General features: G+C 44.8%; 1 long non-coding RNA gene across 1 annotated transcript; it reads left to right on the top strand.

Annotated features, from left to right (window-relative positions):
• Window positions 1-4,179: 4,179 nt before the first annotated feature.
• Window positions 4,180-13,498, top strand: LOC144767481 (uncharacterized). The gene is made up of 2 exons (XR_013598226.1): window positions 4,180-4,398; window positions 13,279-13,498. It is a non-coding gene; the product is annotated as an uncharacterized LOC144767481 (long non-coding RNA).
• The last annotated feature ends 6,809 nt before the right edge of the window (window positions 13,499-20,307 follow it).

Genomic DNA, 20,307 nt, shown 5'->3' on the forward strand with positions numbered 1-20,307 from the left:
ATAATTAAAGTGAATATCACATTCAATGACTTTCCACAGTGCTTTCAACATGAAATCTTTATGTATATCCCCACCACCAATATTCTGGACATATTCAGGCAACCTAGCAAAGGAATGGGAAAAATGGATGGACATAATTGAAAACTTTGGAATCCATGGATGGTCTAGACTTTCGTCTTAACAGAAATAAAGCATTATTATTTGATGAACGTGGAAAAGAAATAAAGCAGGAATTGAGATACCTACAGAAGGCTTTGGAACAAGATGTCCAACCAATTTGCGATGCCTATAAAGAAGAAATACACATTTATAGAAATCATTGAGTGCATGCATAATTAGAAACATGGGACAACATCACTACTATATTCTAATTCATATCACATTGTGAGAAAAAAAACTCAAATTGGAGGGAAGATGTCCCATTTGATTTAATTTGACTTTATGAAGGGATCCTACACAACAACCTTTCGGTCCTGACGAAAGCCATTGACCCATAGGGCTCAAAGTTGGCTGAATCCTGTTGATGTTGCTCTACCAGAGATACATGTGAGAGACACAATACCTCTTTTCACATCTCACATTTTTAAATCTTTTGATCTTCTTAATAAAGTGTGTCCTTTCTAAAGTTAGGAGGTATTTTAAAAACTTTTTTCCTCACATGGTGGATCCCATATGCCCTCGAATTCAAGAGAATCCCTCCTGGTGAAGGAAAAGATCCAATAATGTAATGATCAGTGGCTAAGGATGCTTACAGGAGACATGCCTTTAGCGGAACAACACTGTTGAGGGTCTTGCAACAATTTTGGTGTTGCCCTCCCATCCCCCATCTCAACACAACTCTTCCACTCCTTTTTATTATTTTATTTGTTCAATTTAAGGGACGTTGAGTGGAACTTTAACATCTCCCTCCCTCTTTTGATTCTTGAGATCATAGCACACAGCCACACATATGTGGATGTATGATATGCATTCCTTATTCCCATATGGGTGTTTGCACACTCGCAGTACGCATAGGAATTTTAAAGTGCTTATTGCCTCACCAAACATGCGCACCCCTCACGTAGGGGCATTTTAAGGATTTTGGGTGCCCTGGGCCAGCCGTATTTGGGGGACCCTGAATGAAACAGATTTGAATTTATGATACAATTTCAGCTCTTTCGTGCCCTATTTAGCAAGGCCCCTAACAGTGCAAAGGAACACTGTCAGACTTTTACATTTAATGTTCGCTGATAGTGACGTGTTTTCAATATCCTAAACAGCAATAGCCAACGATTATTACTGCACAGAATCTGACTCTCTCCAATTTGTCATATGCGTGGTTCTTTTTTGATGTAGAAGCTTTTTTATGGGTGTTGCATAAAATATAAACAAAACGTGTCTCTTCAAAATGTCCCTAATAGACTCAACATCATCCACATTAAAAATACATTGAATGACAACCGTATTTAAGAATTGTTCAAGTCACCAGGGCAGCATTATCGGGGGGGGGGGTGGGGGGGTTGAGGGTGATGAAAGACTAGGGCCCTTACATTTGGCCAGAGCCTACTTTTCCCATGCCTTAAAACGTGATCCCCTCTACCTTGAGATTGTGTTGCCTCTAGGCACTCCAGCGTCCTGTTCGTCACCAATACTGCTAATAAAGAAAAGCCTTAAAACGGCAATGTGGGTTAAAGTGAAATTGCTCATTGCAGGTTCCAAGTTGCCCCCAATAAAATACCCCCCTGCCCACCCTTCGCTGTCCTTAATCGTGAGGTAAGCTGACCCTTGGCTCTTAATTCCTCTATGATGCTGCAGCTTCCTTCGCGTCAAGCTCGCGCTGCATAAAAACTGCAACGTGGAGACTGGTGTTTACAAACTCCTTGCTTGGCAGTCACAGAAAGTAAAGCAAAGGTGGCCATCTTTCTGGGGTACACGATGTAAAGACTGGGTAGGAAAGCAAAAATGGAGCACATATTTAGTTTTCTGAAATGTGATGGAACCAAAGAAATAATAATACAAATGTATGTCTGTAAATTTATTGGCCACATTGGAAAAGTGAACTATCCCAGGTTGGAGTGATAATTCATTCACGAATGGGAGTAGCACAAACGCATTTTCATTTTTACATACCTCTGTTCATAACATTTTTCATAGCTTCAAAAATATTAGTTGCAAATTGCAACCAGTTTTTTGAAACCCTAAATTCATACAACTGTTCTTAGGTCTACAACTAATCTCTGGGGGCCTACTATCCTGGCGATTCTTCTTCCTTGGCAGCTCAGCCACAGCTTTTCTGTGCTTCTTTTTTTCTCTATAGGTCCTTTGCCTTTACCCTTAGTTTTCTGTTTCTCTCAACCCTTTTCCCATTTCCATGAGACAACTATCTACTTAAACAAACTTTTAACCAAAAATAGACTTGTTTTAAACACAGCTTAGTTTTGGTTAAGGAAAATGGGCTCATTTAAAAGCAGTCATAGCCATGGTGGTCCGCTCATCCCAATTGGTCACCTTCACTATAACTTCCTGTATGGTCCACCCTTCACGGAAACTTGGCAGTTCCAAACCACTCAATGACCTCGTCGGCTTCAGATGTCAGGACAGCTTTGCACCGTATACCATTTACACTGTAAGCATTTTTTTAATTGCAGTTATATTACATAAATTGCCAAGAAATTCAATAATTTGAATAGTGAAAGTGTCATCATTCTTCTGTTCCCTTATTCATTCTACACCAGTGTGCTGTTTTAGCTGTAGTGAAGCAGGAACTCCAGGGAGAGCAAGATGGAGCAATGGGGCAGTTGTACTGGTTAAATTGACTAAAACCATATGCAGATAGTTAACGGAAGGAAAGCCCATCCCTAGGCAGAACTTTATCCCTAGTTTCAACTCTATCCATCCACCAAGATGCCTGAACCCGGTTCACTGGAAAATATGCTAGCACAGTCCATGAAACCTTATGATAAGAGGAAACAAAATAACTACAGAATTCAAGGATAGGAGAAATAAACATCTCAAAAACAGGATAAGTAGAGCTGAACTATTTAAAACCAAGACTCACAGAATCTGTGACGGAGTCCTGAGGAAGGCGCAAGTCGAAACATGCGTAGCCAGAACATAAACCGCCAGTCTCATCACTCTTAGAAATATGGGGAAAAAATGAATGCGTACAGATAATAAGAGAGATGTTGTAGTATGAATATATGTATCAAGAAATGTGAAGAGTAATAATTGGTATCAAATGGATATGTATTGATACCCTGTTTTTTCATATTAAGTAACTGTTTATGATCTGAACAAATATCTGCTTATATGAAAAGTGTTTTTTGATTTTTAAATAAATAATGTTAACATATCTTTATTTATAAAAAAAAATATTTGAAGGAAAAAAATAAAATAAAATAAATATTTTTGATATAAAGTTGTCTTGTGTTGAGAACTTATATAATATATGGTATTTTTAAATAATTTCTTGACGGATAAAAGTTGTTGTGAAAAGTCTTCACTTCAAGTAATTATTGCATATAGAATGTGCCTGTGACATGTTTTTATCCACTTTGCCAAAGTGACCTTTTTGAAAAAATTATACTTACATGTTGTGGCAATTTATCCAAATTCAGGGGCCCCTTTCTTACAAAACAACTGCTCTAAACTTTATCAATTCTTTCTCCATGTTCTCAAAGCCTAGGCCTTAATCAGCTCTACGTTTTTAAGATCTTGTAGTTTCAGTCCAACACTGCAGTTACCAAACATCTGATCTGATGCTGAAAGATAAGTCATGCTGCTATTTCCTCTTCATTGGCTCCTGAGATGTTCATTAAACTCCACAAAGCTTTTGTCTCAGTGGACACTTAGCTTTCTTTATGCCTGTCAGATGAAATTTCTGAAGGAAAACATATTAAAATTCTCTATTTTCCCCTTCTCTTTCTTTGCCCCCTTTTTCCTGCCTTTCTTTTGTGCTGGATCAAATTACAAGGATGAAAAATAAATCCAGAGCCCAAATTTTGTGGGAGTGCCAACCAGTGGCGACTACCTGCACAAATTAAGCATTGGGCTGGTCTAGTATGTGTTGAGTATAAATAGAAATTATACTTGTACAAAAATGTATGTTTGGCTTGGGTACACCAGGAACATAAGCATAAACATTCTAATAATTCTAATAGTCTTGTTATTGTTGTGCTGTTTGTATTCTTGAAGGTGTTATTGTGGCGAGTGTGAATACATGCAAGCACAAGCGGAGAACATCTGCTGCCGCCAACACGACTGCATGGTGAAGAACATGAGTGGCTACGATGTGGCCTGCATTACCTCCCACCCAGCATTTCAGACTGTGGTGTTAGATCCATTTGTCCTGGAGACAGCCTACTACAGCTACCGAATGACGAAGTATAGACGGGGCAAGCTGTCCACTGGTGAACTGAAGTGAGTATGATGACAACAAATGCAAACAAGAAGTAGCGTATGCAGTGGAGACCTGGAAGTTAGACATAAGGAAAAATACCCTGACTACCTGCACTAATGCATTAAGCGACCAACCTAACCTCCCTTTGCTGCATGTAGGGTTACCATCTTTTGTTCAAGCCAGAGCTAAAGAAGGCGATAACGAACAGTTCTTCGTAAAGTGCACTCCCTACTAGAAAAAGCGATTTTTGTTCATGATTTAGGACTGTAGAATCACACCTGGCAATGAGGGGTTTATATGTATTTAACACCTTGGCCAAAACCTGAAACCTAAAATGTTAAAATAATAAAGTACTGACATTTGAATTCCTGTATATATATCAATGCTGTATCCTCAAATTCTCCCTGACACTATTGTAAGGACCCCAATCAAGAGACAGGCATATCAAGAAGACCATTAAGGGACTTTATACCCCATTCTACTATTGCCCACTAAAGAAGAGGAGGGGTCAACACAAATAGTCATATTGGGCCAGATGTATTTACTTACATGGGACCACTTCATACTCTTAAAAAATGTTTTTGCCAATATTTAAAATAGGGAAGGGGACTCTTGGGAACCCCTTTCCATGTGCGAATGAGTTACCACCTCCTTTGTGGTGTCAGTAAAATATTAATGTTTTGCCACTTTTGGTTGCAAACAATTACTACATACCATAAGGAATCGGTATTTGGAAGGACAGCCAGAAACATGCCCCTTTTAAACACCAATTTAATTTCTTAAAACCTTTTAGTGAGAAAAGCTGGAGAACTATGTTGAAATAAAACAATTTGACTTCTATTCCCTACAAACAGTTAGGAAGTAAGTAAAGTTTTATAAGCAACTGTTCAGTCCAAATTATACAAAGGTTTTTTTTATCTTCTATTTTTTATGACATTTAAAAAGCTGCAATTTACTGGTAAAAAGCTGTAAAACTTTCTATCTTTTTACAACTCGGGCAATTATTTTTTCATTGTTAAAGGTAATTTAGAAGTGGATTTTAAAGTGAACATTGTTTGGTTACTGTTTTAAAGTTCATGAGGAAAACCTCGTATTATCATATTCAACCTAATTATTATAGATATTCGTAAATGGCTACGAACATTTGAGAAGGTATTTACCCTTTTTTTTATTTTTTTTTATTTTTTTAAAAAACTTTTATTACTAGGAAGGAATAGTGGTCAATCAGTTACATACATGTTTATGGTATTTGTCACAGTGTGCACATATTAACTTTTTCGTATGCGACAAGAAACGTCATTGCAGCAAGGACTGTGTTGCAGTAAACCTTAGGAGACTTGTAGATACATTAATCAATGGTCCTTTTGCTTGTACTGCATTCCTCTATTTCCCCTTCCCTCGTATATGAATCAATGAGAACATCACTTTTTTATAGTACAGAAATAACAAACTTCCCAACCCCCCCCCAACCATGTGTCATCATAGCCATTGTGTCTCCACCCACATCCCGTACCAGCATTTGACTTAGCTTGCACGCCGGTATAGAGCCAGGCCAGAGCCAATCATGTCGTATTGTGTTGTTACTGAGGTGACTACCCCCTAGCCGTTCTGTTACTCCTCTTCCCCCTCCGAGTCAAGGTCGTCTCCCTCTGGTAAGGGGTCACAGATTTCTCCTCTGTAGACATTCCATGCCGCCCATACTTTGTTCCATTTGCGGGGCGCTGCACGTAGTACGTACACTGCCCTTTCTGTCACCATTAGGATGTCCATGTTCTTAGCCCATCTACTGGCGGTGGGTAGTTCTGGTGCGCCCCACTTCTGTGCTATATCCCGCTTAGCCACTGTCATAGCCAGAGTCGCCCAAATCAGTTCGTATCTACTCAGGTCATTGTGGTCCCAGATGTTCAAAAGGCACTTACGTGGTTCAGGTAGTATAGAGAGTTTAAGGGCTTGGGAGATCGAGCGCAGTATTTGTCTCCAGAATTCACGTATTTGCGGGCATTCCCATAGTGTGTGCAGCAGTGTCCCCTCCTCCCCGCAGCCTCTCAAACAAAAGGGATGTGGTGCTCTCAGTATTTTATGCAATAGCGTCCTTGTATAGTAGATGCGGTGCAGGATTTTAAGTTGCACCAATCGGAGTTTACTTGAGATTCCAACCTCCTTCGGGGAGGCCAACGCCTCATTCCATTCAAATTCATCTGTCTCACCTAGTTCCCCCTCCCATTTTTCTTTTAGTTTCAGCGTTGGGTATTTGAGATTATTGATCAGTTTTTTATACGTCAGGGAGGTAGCGCTTTGGACCTTGAATTCCGTTAGCAGTCTATCTTCTAACGGGGAGGAGTCTGGTAGAGTGGTGCCTGCAGGAATCGCCTGTAGTAATGCGTGTCTGATTTGAACATATCTGAATGTTTCTGTGGGTCCAAGTTTATACTGCTGTTGCAGGTGTGGAAATGGTACTACTGTGCCATTGTCCCAGAGGTCCCCTACCGTAGAAATGCCTATGGAGTCCCACCGCTCAAATCCCTTACAGCCTCTGAGGTTCCCCAATGTCTTCGTGTCCCATAACGGTGTCATTTTGGTGATTCGACCCACCCATCCCAGTCGGGCCTGCGCCATGTGCCACAGGGCCGCCGTATGTTTGGTCGGGCCAAGTAGGGTTTTATGTTGTGACTTGTTATAGAGCACAGACAGCATGCAGTCCGTTCCAAGTTGTGACCAATCTGCCCGATAGGCAGGGTCCTCTTTCGGGGCGTGGATCCAGTAGTTTATAATTTTCAGTTGGGCCGCCCAGTAATACAGTTGAATATTGGGGAGCGCTATTCCCCCCTCGTACCAGCTTTTAACCAGCTTGTCGTAAGCTATACGTGCCGGGCCAGTATTCCAGAGCAAGGTATTGACCAGCGCCACGATCTGCTTGAAGTATCGTGGTGGCACCAGGTGCGGAGTATTTTCTAGAACATAGAGGAGTCTCGGGAGGGCCATCATCTTATATAATGCTGCCCTACCCAGTAGGGTCAGGGGCAGGGCCGCCCAATGCTTAACGTCCGCCCATAGGCGATCTATGGGTGGCTTCAAGTTGCTGGCAAAAAAGTCTGCCTCCTTACTTGTGATGACAATACCTAAGTATTTGAAGGAGGCCGTCGTCGTAAGCAGAGGACAGCTCTCCTGCAATCTCGGCGCCGGGCCTTTTAATGTATATATGGTAGATTTCGACCAATTTAGGGTGTAGCCCGACGTGCGCCCGTGAGTGTTACAGAGGTCTAGCAGGGCCGGGATGCCGGCATCAGGTGCAGTCATGTAGATGAGCATGTCGTCTGCGTATAATGATACTTTGTCCTCCCACCCCTCCTCCCACCTAATGCCTGCGAATAAGGGCGTAGACCTGATCTGAACTGCCAGGGGCTCAAGCACCAGTGCGAAGAGCAAGGGGGACAAGGGGCAACCCTGTCTAGTCCCCCTGCCTAATAGGAACCTCGGCGATATGTGGCCATTGGCTACTTCGTATAAAGCAGCCGTATCCATGCTATAAATTTCGGCCCAAATCCCATACGGTCTAGTACCATGAAGAGATACTCCCACTCCACAAGGTCGAATGCCATTTTAGCGTCGAGAGAGAGAATCACAGCCTGTTCTGTGAGGAGGTGCGCACGGGCCATCACACCATGAACTCTTCGGAGATTCATCGCAGTGCTCCGGTGGGGCATAAAGCCCGACTGGTCAGGGTGGATCAAGGTGCTGAGGTGGGGCATCAAGCGGGTGGCTAGAAGTTTAGCTAATATCTTGGCCTCAACATTCAGTAACGATATCGGGCGATATGAGGTACATTCAGTCGGGGGTTTCCCCGGTTTGGGTATCGCTATAATCGTGGCCGTGCGTTGATCCAGCGGCAGCTCCGCTCTATCTCTGCTTTCTAAATACATGGCCAGCAATGGGGCACTGAGTTCTGGAGCCACGGACTTGTACCACTCTATCGGTATCCCATTCGGCCCCAGTGCTTTACCAGACTGTAACGCCTGGATCGCCAGCTGGATTTCTTCCTCCGTCGGGTCTATTTCTAGGGTATCCCTATCTTCCTGTGCAATGCTGGGGACGGCAATATCCGCTAATGTTACTGCTGCCATCTGCTGTGTGACCCTTCGGTCTGGTGTGTAGATTGTTTGATAATGTTGTGCCAATGCGCAAACTATGTCTTCTGGGTGCGTCAGTGTCCGCCCGTCCTCTGCGTGTAGTCTCTGAATACCTTTCGCTCCATTCCCTCTCTTATCTAGCCATGCCAGCATGCGACCTGCTTTGTCTCCTACATCGTATATTCTATGTTTAGTGTTTGCGATGTACCCCTTTTCTGTCGTTTTAAGGTGAGCTAGGTATTGTTGCTGCCGAACCATGAGGGTGTGTGCCGTGGATAGGGAGGGGTCTGCCATGTGTGCATTGTTAGCCGTGTTGAGTGCAAGTTCCAATTCTGTGAGTTCTTTTCGGGAATCCCGTTTGTGCCCCGTTATTGTTGCAATGGCCGCCCCCCTGAGGACTGTCTTGTATGCCTCCCACAGGGTGGATGGTGATACCACTGTGCCTGTATTTTCAGCAAAATACTGCGTTGTCACAAGTTTGAGTTTTTTCCGAATCTTGGGGATTTTCAAAAAGTTGGGGTAAATTGGGTAGATCCGTGCGCAACTTTTCCCCCCGGTGGTAAGCGACAGGACAACTGGAGAATGATCGGAGATACCCCTGGGCAGTAGGTCCACCTTGTCCACCATGTCCAGTCCCAACCCCAGTGCCATGAAATAGTCTATACGGGATAAGCTATTATGTACAGCTGAGTAATAAGTGTATTGAGTGGCCTCGGTATGCAGTTGTCACCAGACGTCTACAAGACCTAGGGCGTCTACAAAATCCGACAGATGTGCAGTACCTCGTGGTCGGGTCCTAGAGGGAAAGGTGTCCTTAAGTGGATCCATGATTGCATGAAAGTCCCCCCCAACAATCGTGTCGCCATCAGGGAGATCAAGGAGGAACCTGCCTAGTGCAGGCAGGGCTACAGAGTGTAGTGCTGGGGGGATATAAACCGATATCACATTCAGAGATCTGCCCGCCCATGGACTGCAGCAAACCGACCCTGGTCGTCCGCCACACGGCGTGTTATAATAAAGGGGGATGACTTTTTCACCAGTATACCCGTTCCCCTGGAGCCTGCAGTGAATTCTGCGTGTACCGCCATTGTATAGCCACGCCTATCAAGTGCTTTGCAGGTGGACCCTGTGAGGTGGGTTTCTTGTAGGAGTACCAAATCCGGACTGTGTCGTTTTACGGCCTGTAGGACCAAGCCTCTCTTAATTTTGTCACCCAGGCCTCTGACATTCCACGTTAGCATGCGCAGTGGGGGTATCCCTCTAGTCACAGGGGAGCCCTCAGCGGGCGTGTGATTAAGTGGCCTGGCCATTAAGTCGGTGAGAGAGCATTGCACACAACGTGCCCCTCGGACTAGCGCATGTGCCGTTGCGTGTCATGCTGTGTAGGAGACATATAAATGCCAGGGTGGTAAGACAATGTATGTGTTGAATGATGACTATAAACAAAAACATGAGTTCTAACAAGAAAACTTCAGTCCCATCCCCCCTCCCTGCTACCCTGCTCCACGGACCAACCCTCTCCCGTTTCCCCAACTGTGCAGAGTGCTCTAGTCCTTCCCCAGTCATCTTACTTGCTTGTGGGGTTGGTGAGTTCCCCACGGGCACTGCCTGTGCCCACCTTACTCAGCCGCGTCAGATCCAGGGCGTCTGCGGCACACTCAGTCTTATACCAATATAGTCCGACTTCAAACCGGAGCCAATTGTCCAGAGTCCAGCGGGTCCCTCTCCAGATCTGATTCCGTTTCTTCCGCGCCTTCCTGACGGGGCGATTGGGAGGTCTGACTGTGCGTTGTCTTGTTGGTACGATGTTGCGGCCGGTCTCGATGCGGGCGGTGTCGCTGTCCCGCCGGTCTCCAGCCCTGCAGCCATTCCTGTGCCACCTCCGGCGTGTCAAAAAACCAAGTTTTCCCCTCGGCCACAATTCTCAGTTTAGCGGGGAATAGCATAGAATACGGTAGTTCCCTGTCCCGTAGTGCTTTTTTAACCTCCGTGAAGGACTTACGGCGCCTGGCCACCTCAGCCGTGTAGTCTGGGAAGAAGGCCAAAGTTGCGTTCTGGATCCGCACCGGCGGTGAGTTCCTTGCCGCCTGTAGGATCGCATCCCTGTCCCTAAAATTGAAGAGCCGGGCTAGCACAGGTCTCGGTGCTGCTCCCGTCTTGGGCGGGCCCCCCGGGACTCTGTGTGCCCTCTCCACCGAGAAGAAGTGGGACAGTCCTTTGGGCTGCAGTTTGTTTTTGATGAGATCTTCTACATAGAGGTCCATGGCCCCCTTCCCCTCCGTCTCTGGAAGCCCAAGGATGCGCACGTTATTGCGTCGCGAACGCCCTTCCTGGTCGTCCAGCTTGTCGTGTAGGAGCTTGGTCACTTTCTGCATTTTTTCCATGGCCACTTGGAGTTCCGAGGTGTCTTCCACAAGTGACTTCGTGACCACCTCTACTTGCGACACCCTCTCCGCCATTTTGTGAAAGTCCGCTCGCAGCAAGGAGACTTCAGAGGAGATGGCGCCCACTGTAGTTTTTACCTCTGAGAGTGTTTTCATGATGTCTTCCAGCGTTACTTTTGTCGGTCCTTCTGTGTCATGGGTATGGGCATGGCCAGCGGAGGATCGCCCTGTAATTTGCTGTTGCCCTTGTTGTCCGTAAGCAAATTTGTCTAACTTGGCCTGTGTGGATCCACTCCTAAGGCCTTTGCCCGCCATGGTGCCGGGGCTCGTGAAATTCGGAGTCTTGCCCAGCTTAATCGCAATCTGCGCCACGTCTGATTCCGCCGTCTATAGGCACCAGCTAGGGAGCAGTAGGTCGATGGGTGTCGTACAGAGTTTCGCCCTCCGTTTTCTGTGCAGGTCTCACTGGTCGTTGCGTTGATGTAGGACAGTCGCGGCGGTGGCAGTGCGGGTTTCTGGTGAGTCGCTGTATTCCGCGTCCCGAGTACCGCGCTCCCGCCCTCCGATATTCTCACCGTGAGCTGGAACGGCCCCCGCGGCCTCCAATTATGTTCTTCCGTGTTGGCCCACCACCCTCGGGCACACCGGATGGCGCAGGTTCCGATCTCGGGCAGCCGCCTTCCCCCAGGCCAGGCAAGCCTCAGTGTACCGGGTCTATGTCCTCACCAGGTCAGGGCTGCTGTTGTTATCAGGTAACATGCGGGCCCTGAGGCTCCCCCTCGAGCTCCGCGTTAAACCACAGTATGGCGCCGTCCCCCGGGGGCACCGATGTCCCTCACCCCTGTTCGGAGCTAGTATGTCCGTCTACTGCGGCCCCACGGTCAAGCGGGGCTCAAAGATCGCCTCCGTCGTTGTCTGCAGCCCGCCAGGCCCCCAGGGGGGGGGGGAGGGGTCGAGATTGCAGCGCTGTTCAGCGCGGCCAAGGCTGGATTTGCTCTTTCCTGTGTGCCGCGCCGGTCCCGCGTGGACAAATTATCAGATTGTGTGTCGCCGGATGATGCCACCAGGAGTTTCAGGCCGGTTGCGCGCTGTTAGGCGGGTACCGGGATGTGTCCACCCCTCTCGGCCGGCTCGGTTGCACTTCCGCCGGGGCCTGGGTGTTACGCAAGGCCGGTGCTGCTCCTCCGGCGGTAGGCCCAGACTTGCCACTTGGAGTACGTTAGGCTCCGGTCCTCCGATTTATCCGAAAGTCGGACCGGTGACACCGCTTCGGCCCCGGACCCGAACGCCGCCGCTTCAGGCGGGCGGGGTAGCGGATAAGTGCATCGGATTTGCTGTAAGGCTACAGTGCCCTTAGGAGCCCACACGCTATGCGGCCGCCATGCTTGGCTGCTAGCCACGCCCCCGGTATTTACCCTTTTTAAAAATTTTGGAATTTCTTCATTACTTTTTGAATAAACTGTTAAAAAAAATGTGTTCAGTTTTTTGGAGTTATGGAAACAGCCAAGTGCATCATTGTTATTATAGCTTAATACAGTCGGGCTCTGGCATCGCAGAGCATACAACCTAGAGGAAAGACTGGTCAGGTCCTGTATTACAATTAAAGCAGTAGTTTAAAAAATATGTAATGTTGCTTTTCTATTTATTTTTTGCTGTTTTTCTAGTTTACAGTTGCAAGTGGAAAGGAGATATTTTTAGCAGTATTTCTATTTTTTGCACTATAGAAAGCTTACAATCTTTCTGCATGATTCTACACTAACCAAGCTACAGCAGTTAAAAAAAACCCAGAAAAAACTGACTTGTATCAAAGTGACTCTTTTTGCAACAAATATCTTAGAAATTTTCTGCTTTGTTAATTTTTTCGCTGGAGATTTTATTTTTGTACATATATGCAAACATCCTCTCTTCATATGCAATAGCTACACACGGGATTTAGGTGGTTTGAAGGAAAGGTGATGGTGTCACGATGTATTATCTCGGATGGCAAGGACATTGAAGCCACGAGCCTCGTACCCCTATTTGATCATGGAACTCCTGTGAAAGTCAGTTGTAATTAGCTGTGGGCTTTTCGTGGGGGAGACTTGTAGGCTCTTCAAATTATTTCGCTTTTTTGGGTGTTGAATTGGTGCCCAATGCACAATAAATGTATGTTTCGTTAGTAGTTAATCGCAAACAGTGCTTTTGGATGCCTTAATAGACAATTACATAATTGGGCTATGTTGAGTGTATCATAAGAGTTCTGTTTTAACATGTTTTTGTAGGGTGGTGGGTAATATGTCTTGGGAGGCTGTGCTTTTGTGAACATGTAATACCCCACTAAATCATGTAAACACACACATTTGGGGCTACCAGGTGCGAAACCCTAAATTTCTTCTGCTTCTTCTCTTAGAAACTACCGACTGTACCGCTACACAGCATACCGGCAGCTGATGAGGTGGTGTTGGGGGATGCTAGGAGATGACAACCGCATGGACCTGCCAGCCTGTGCCATATCTGCAATCCGCAACACTTTCCATACTGGTTATTCACGCTTGTAGATTAATTTTGAAAATATGTTTTATTCAAATTTTTGTACAGTACATAAAATAAATTTATCTATGGTGCACTAATCACCAGTTTCTCTCAAAAATGCTTTATTGCACGATAGTTGGTGGTGCGACAGAGTTAAGAGCAGGAGTGGTTGGAAGGGACTAGTGATTAACTTAGTATATTATACATTCCACCCAGTGAGACTGCTGCGAGAGTGCATTGGCACCACTTTTTATGTTGTCATTTATTATGCCTGGAGTGGTGGGATTCTACAGTGAGACAGTAATTTTCTGGCTGGCAGGGGTAGACCATGCATTGGTTACTTTATGAATAAAATCTCTTTTTTCTACAAGGTGTAGCCAGCACAGCATCCAGTTACACAGGAGGTGGTTTTAACGTGATATAACCAACTATTGGCGTGATTACGATCTTGGCGGACAGAGTAGCTCTATGACAAACGTGGCTAATATCCCATCTGCCAAATTGCAATCCCATTATATACTATGGAACTTGTTATACTGCAGATGGAATATTCGTCACTTTTGGGACGAAGTATCCTATCCGCAAAGATAGCAATGAGTGCATGATGTAGCAAAACTCATCACTTTTCATGGAGATCAGTCCACCAACATCAAACCCATGGGCACCTTCAGAGCATATGTCACAGCTCAACTAACTGGCCAATGATGCTCATACCACTGCAACAGCAAACTCGCAGGCAGCAACCAATATACATCGCCAATTTATTTTCTACTTCACACCTACTGTTCCTCACTATCGTCCCAAGCCTGCCCTCCTTCTCTGACTCTCGCGCAATTCTATTGTTAGTTTTCCTATTAAAGGAATGGCCCTTCTGAAAAAAAATGCCCAGAAGGTCATTGTATTTGTTTTAGGATAGTTATATTGCACCATAATTAAAGTGAATATCACATTCAATGACTTTCCACAGTGCTTTCAACATGAAATCTTTATGTATATCCCCACCACCAATATTCTGGACATATTCAGGCAACCTAGCAAAGGAATGGGAAAAATGGATGGACATAATTGAAAACTTTGGAATCCATGGATGGTCTAGACTTTCGTCTTAACAGAAATAAAGCATTATTATTTGATGAACGTGGAAAAGAAATAAAGCAGGAATTGAGATACCTACAGAAGGCTTTGGAACAAGATGTCCAACCAATTTGCGATGCCTATAAAGAAGAAATACACATTTATAGAAATCATTGAGTGCATGCATAATTAGAAACATGGGACAACATCACTACTATATTCTAATTCATATCACATTGTGAGAAAAAAAACTCAAATTGGAGGGAAGATGTCCCATTTGATTTAATTTGACTTTATGAAGGGATCCAACACAACAACCTTTCGGTCCTGATGAAAGCCATTGACCCATAGGGCTCAAAGTTGGCTGAATCCTGTTGATGTTGCTCTACCAGAGATACATGTGAGAGACACAATACCTCTTTTCACATCTCACATTTTTAAATCTTTTGATCTTCTTAATAAAGTGTGTCCTTTCTAAAGTTAGGAGGTATTTTAAAAACTTTTTTCCTCACATGGTGGATCCCATATGCCCTCGAATTCAAGAGAATCCCTCCTGGTGAAGGAAAAGATCCAATAATGTAATGATCAGTGGCTAAGGATGCTTACAGGAGACATGCCTTTAGCGGAACAACACTGTTGAGGGTCTTGCAACAATTTTGGTGTTGCCCTCCCATCCCCCATCTCAACACAACTCTTCCACTCCTTTTTATTATTTTATTTGTTCAATTTAAGGGACGTTGAGTGGAACTTTAACATCTCCCTCCCTCTTTTGATTCTTGAGATCATAGCACACAGCCACACATATGTGGATGTATGATATGCATTCCTTATTCCCATATGGGTGTTTGCACACTCGCAGTTCTATTTTCCATCAGTGGAACCTGGTTAGCTTGCACTTTGTGTTTTCTTAGAATCGTTTGTCACAGCTCCACCTCATTTAGGTGAACATGGTGGGTCATTTGACTTTCACAATCTCTCACTGCATGTCATTCTGAACCAGTCTGCACAGTTCAGGGAAAGCACAGTGCACATCAAGCAGGAGAAGCCCAGTTAAAGAGAAATAACATTTCTTCTATCAGTCTCACTGTCTGGTTATGGTGTCCTCGGCCAGTTGCTACACTGTGGTAAAATAGTCTCCCCCTCTGGCTATAGTGGTCTAAGCTTTGTGAAGCAGGCCAGGCTCCCACTTTTTTGGTATTACTCCATTGACTCAGATTCAGTGTATGGGGTGGGTGGAGGTGTAAGCTATTCTGCAGGTTCTAATAATCCCCTACAGGCAAATGAGTGTTTTCATCAAACTCTGTCTGGACCTCCTGTACAATACTGCAAGAGTTGAGAATCTTGGTATCTGTTCAATGAGTCTGAACATCATTTTCAGGAGAAAGCAGAGGAGGGCAAGATCCCACATGCTCAGGTAGCACCTCCTATTTCACTAGTACTGAAGAAGCAAAATACCAAGAGTACAGTCCGCGGACACATTCACAGATTATCCATGGGGTTAGCCTACTGTCCACTGCAGATCCAGCAGTCGGGTAACAGGGCATTCCTATCAAGCCAGTGGTCCAGCTCACCCGTCATCATCTTTACCAGACACTCTAGGGGCACTCAACTCCAAAGATTAATCGGCCAACTGGGCTGGTGGAGAGATTCCCGACATGCTCATCCTTCTTTGTTCTAGAAATTATTTTAGATAGTGCCAAATTAAAAATACTTGGCCTTGGCACAGCATGACTGTGCACGTTCCACTCTGTCAGATCCCTCCTTTTCTGGAGAAGGCCTTTGTGATTCTAACCCTAAGGCAGCTACCTCCCAAGGCACTGGTACAAGGATCCATGACCACAGTACCAATTCAAATGAAGAGGAGTGCAAGGGATTATTCAGATATACATTTTAAGAGAAAAAAACCTGACCAGTTCTTGCAGAGGTACAGTCAGCCCTATCGCATCAGTCTAACAAGCATTGGCAAAGACATTAGGTTTTGTCAATAATTTTTATATGTTGTACAGCCATAAAAGCATTGTGATGGGGAAAGAAGTGGCAATAAAAATAGCTGACACCTAAAAAGAACATAATGGCTGAGCCAAAAGCCACTTTGAATCATTAAAAATGACTGCTTTCTGTGCATGAGAGATCCCGGGATAATTTCAGGATGCCTCGTTACAGGTAGTAAGTACTATGAATATAAATTTAACAGCGCATGGTGCATTTTTTAAATTAATGGTATGCCATTAATTTATATTCATGAAGCGGGGAGGGACCACCATGTACCACCAGTACCACCATGGTTGAATAGAAACAGTAAACTTTGAAAGTCTGCTGTGGCTGTATGAAGTGCACTCTGTCTTGGTGATTACTGGGTGTGATAGCCGTGTGAAAGGCAGCTGCCAGTCACTACAAACTGGCAAAGTGATTTTACTGCAGAACAGAATGCTGTTCCGAGTTAACCTCCAACTCCCTCCTCAACAATAGCCAAGCCTAATGAAACCGAGAGCGGTGTCCCTGAAGCGGGCGCTGCGCTCTGTATTAAAGTTTGAATTATTTAAAAAAACTGAGTGCGGGGTCATTGAAGCGGGCGTTGCGCTCAACATGCAAATACAACAAAATAAAGCAGCTGCCATTGTCCCCATCAGTGTCAATAACAAATAGTGCTCACTCATTAGATCAAGCAAACCATGTAACGTGCCAAGTAAAAGATCCAGTCCATATGGACGGTAACAAATGGTGACAAGGCAGTAACAAGAGGGACTAAGAAGCCTCATAACGAATCAGAAGCTGGCATTTACCAAGGACAATGCAACCAGCTAATGAAAAATATGGGAGGAGAGTGGGCGGGGCTACCGCAGCATACTCTATTACCGAATGCCTTGCTTACACTTCTGGAGCATTACCGTTGTGTATATAACATGGCACACTACGCTTCTACTTTTGGAGCATTACCTGTGCTTTTACCATAGCACACTACGCTTCCACTTTCGATTACTAAAAATGCCTCCCTTCCGGAGCATACCGATGTGTTCACCATAGTACACTATGCTTCCAGTTCCGGAGCATTACCAGTGTGTATACCATGGACACTAAGATTCCAATTTCGGAGCATTACCGGTGTATACCATGGTACAATAGGCTTTTTCTTCCTGAGTATTACTGGTGTATACCATTGCACACTACGCTTCGACTTCCGGAGCATTACCGGTGTGTATATCATGGCACACGAGGCATTTACTTCCGGAGCATTACCATGTGTATACATGGCATATTATGCTTCCACTTCCCGAGCATTACTGGTGTGTATACCATGGCACACTACGCTTCCACTTCTGGAGCATTACCGGTGTGTATACCATGAACACTATGCTTTCAATTCCAGAGCATTACCGGTGTATATCGTGGTACACTAGGCTTTTACTTCTGGAGTATTTCCCTTGTGTATACCATGGCACACTATACTTCCACTTCTAGAGCATTACCGGTGTGTATACTATGGCACACTAGGCTTCTACTTTTGTAGCATTACTGGTGTGCAGACCATGGACACTACGCTTCCACTTCCGGGACATTACCATTGTGTATACCATGGCAGACTAGGCTTTTATTTCTGGAGCATTACCCGCGTGTTTACCATAGCACACTACGCTTCCACCTCCCCAGCATTACCCATGTGTATACCATGGCACACTAGGCTTCCACTTCCAGAACATTACCGGTGTGTACATCATGGCACCCTACGCTTCTACTTTTGGAGCATTACCGGTGTCTATACCATGGCCATTACGTTTCCTCTTCCGGAGCATTACCGGTGTATACCATGGTACTCTAGGCTTTTACTTCTGGAGTATTACTGGTGTGTATACCATGGCACACTACGCTCCTACTTTTGGAGCATTACTGGTGTGCATACCATGGACACTGCGCTTCCACTTCCGGAACATTACCACACTGTATACCATGGCAGATTAGGCTTTTACTTCTGGAGCTTTACCCATGTGTATACCATAGAAAACTATGCTTCTGATGGAGCAAGGTTTCACCCTTATCGAAACTTGCTTGTACTCAGCCCTCTCTAAATAACCTGTAATATACTAACCAACATGTCTTGTCAATTAATATTTGCATTACACAACATTTCTAGTATCTAGGGGAAACTTGCCTATGTGCTTTTACTAACAATAACTTTAGTGTATTAATATGGCCGCCGAAAACGCGGGAACTGTATTGCGCATGCGTCTGCCACACTCACGTCGTATGACGTCTTTAGCTTTGGGGGAATTTCCCGCTTCTGTGCACTAGTGCCAAAATGGCCACTTCAAACCTCTCATGATAACACTTATGCTGCCGCTTGTACTAAGCTTGTTCATTCTGCTTAACTATTAATGCAAAAGTTAAAATAAAGTAATGGGGTTAGAGTAGAGATAGGGGGTACACAGTGCATTCATTTATTTTTGTATTCTAATGTGTCTTTCTTTGATTTTGCTGCTAGCTCGTACTTGGGCCTGAATACTGTGAAAGTCCCCACCTTTGAAAACCCGCGCACGCGTACTCCGAAATTGCTGAAGCATTGGCATTGAACAAGAGCCAACACTCTTCTTACCCACGGTGTTCCTGGGAACCTGCTCATCTGACCCCTAGAGAGGAAGCTAAACACTACATTGTATTCAAAATGTGTACCAATATTGCTGGGCGGAATAAAAGTGTATGGGAAAATAAATAATGGCGGTAACCAGAATCTATTTGAACCCAATATTGAGATGATCTCATCTTAGTATGGTGTGATGACCTCTCCTCGTCTTTCCAACCAATCACTGAAGGGGAACACATAGATTTGCTACATTTAGGGGTGGTACATTGCCCTCGAAATGGTATAACTAAGGTACGTTTAGGTAAAGAAATTGTCCGACTTATCCGAGTAGCTGACCTGTCACTGACCCAACGACTGCTAAAGGAGAACGAGAACAGAGGGGCTGGCTCTTGTCAGAAAAATCGAGGTGTGGGGAAATTATCGATTACACGATCGGGGTATCCAATTGGCTGATACAGAGAGAGGGGTGTGACGCTGGCGTTGCACTTTAGTGAAGATCACCTGTCCTGAACTGCACCTGTCTTGTCCCATGGGTGCCTGATTGGTCGGGTGCCTGATCCTGATTTTGCCCCAGCCCGTGGACAGGATTGGTCATTGCACCATTCTAGGTAAATATAATCCGTGTGGTATGTCCTTGTGCTATTTCCCTTTCTCACCCATCCCAGGTACCAATGTTTAAAGGTGTTACTGTGATTTCTTGCAAACTTTACCTGTTATTAATCATATTCTTACTTATGAAATTCATGATCTCTGTAATTTGGTCAAAGACTCACTTAAATCTAGCATAGATACACTTTTTAAACTTTCACCTGAGTCTATGGTTATTTCAGGAAGGATAAATGTTTAAAATACTACTTGTTTTATTCTAAGACCCTCTTCGATTCACAGGACTTATAGCTAAAGTGACAAGGATTGGTAAGTCATGGTTTACAGGTATAAGTCCTAAAGGACTCAAGTACTGATAGACTGTTTGTAGTAAAGCCAGGCAGGGCTACTAGTTCAAGTGTGAATGTGTATGGGGCCAGGTGAGTGTAGGAGACATATAAATGCCAGGGTGGTAAGACAATGTAAGTGTTGAATGATGACTATAAACAAAAACATGAGTTCTAACAAGAAAACTTCAGTCCCATCCCCCCTCCCTGCTACCCTGCTCCACGGACCAACCCTCGCCCGTTTCCCCAACTGTGCAGAGTGCTCTAGTCCTTCCCCAGTCATCTTACTTGCTTGTGGGGTTGGTGAGTTCCCCACGGGCACTGC

The sequence above is a fragment of the Lissotriton helveticus genome, chromosome 7, assembly GCF_964261635.1.
Source record: "Lissotriton helveticus chromosome 7, aLisHel1.1, whole genome shotgun sequence".
Lineage (NCBI taxonomy): Eukaryota > Metazoa > Chordata > Amphibia > Caudata > Salamandridae > Lissotriton > Lissotriton helveticus.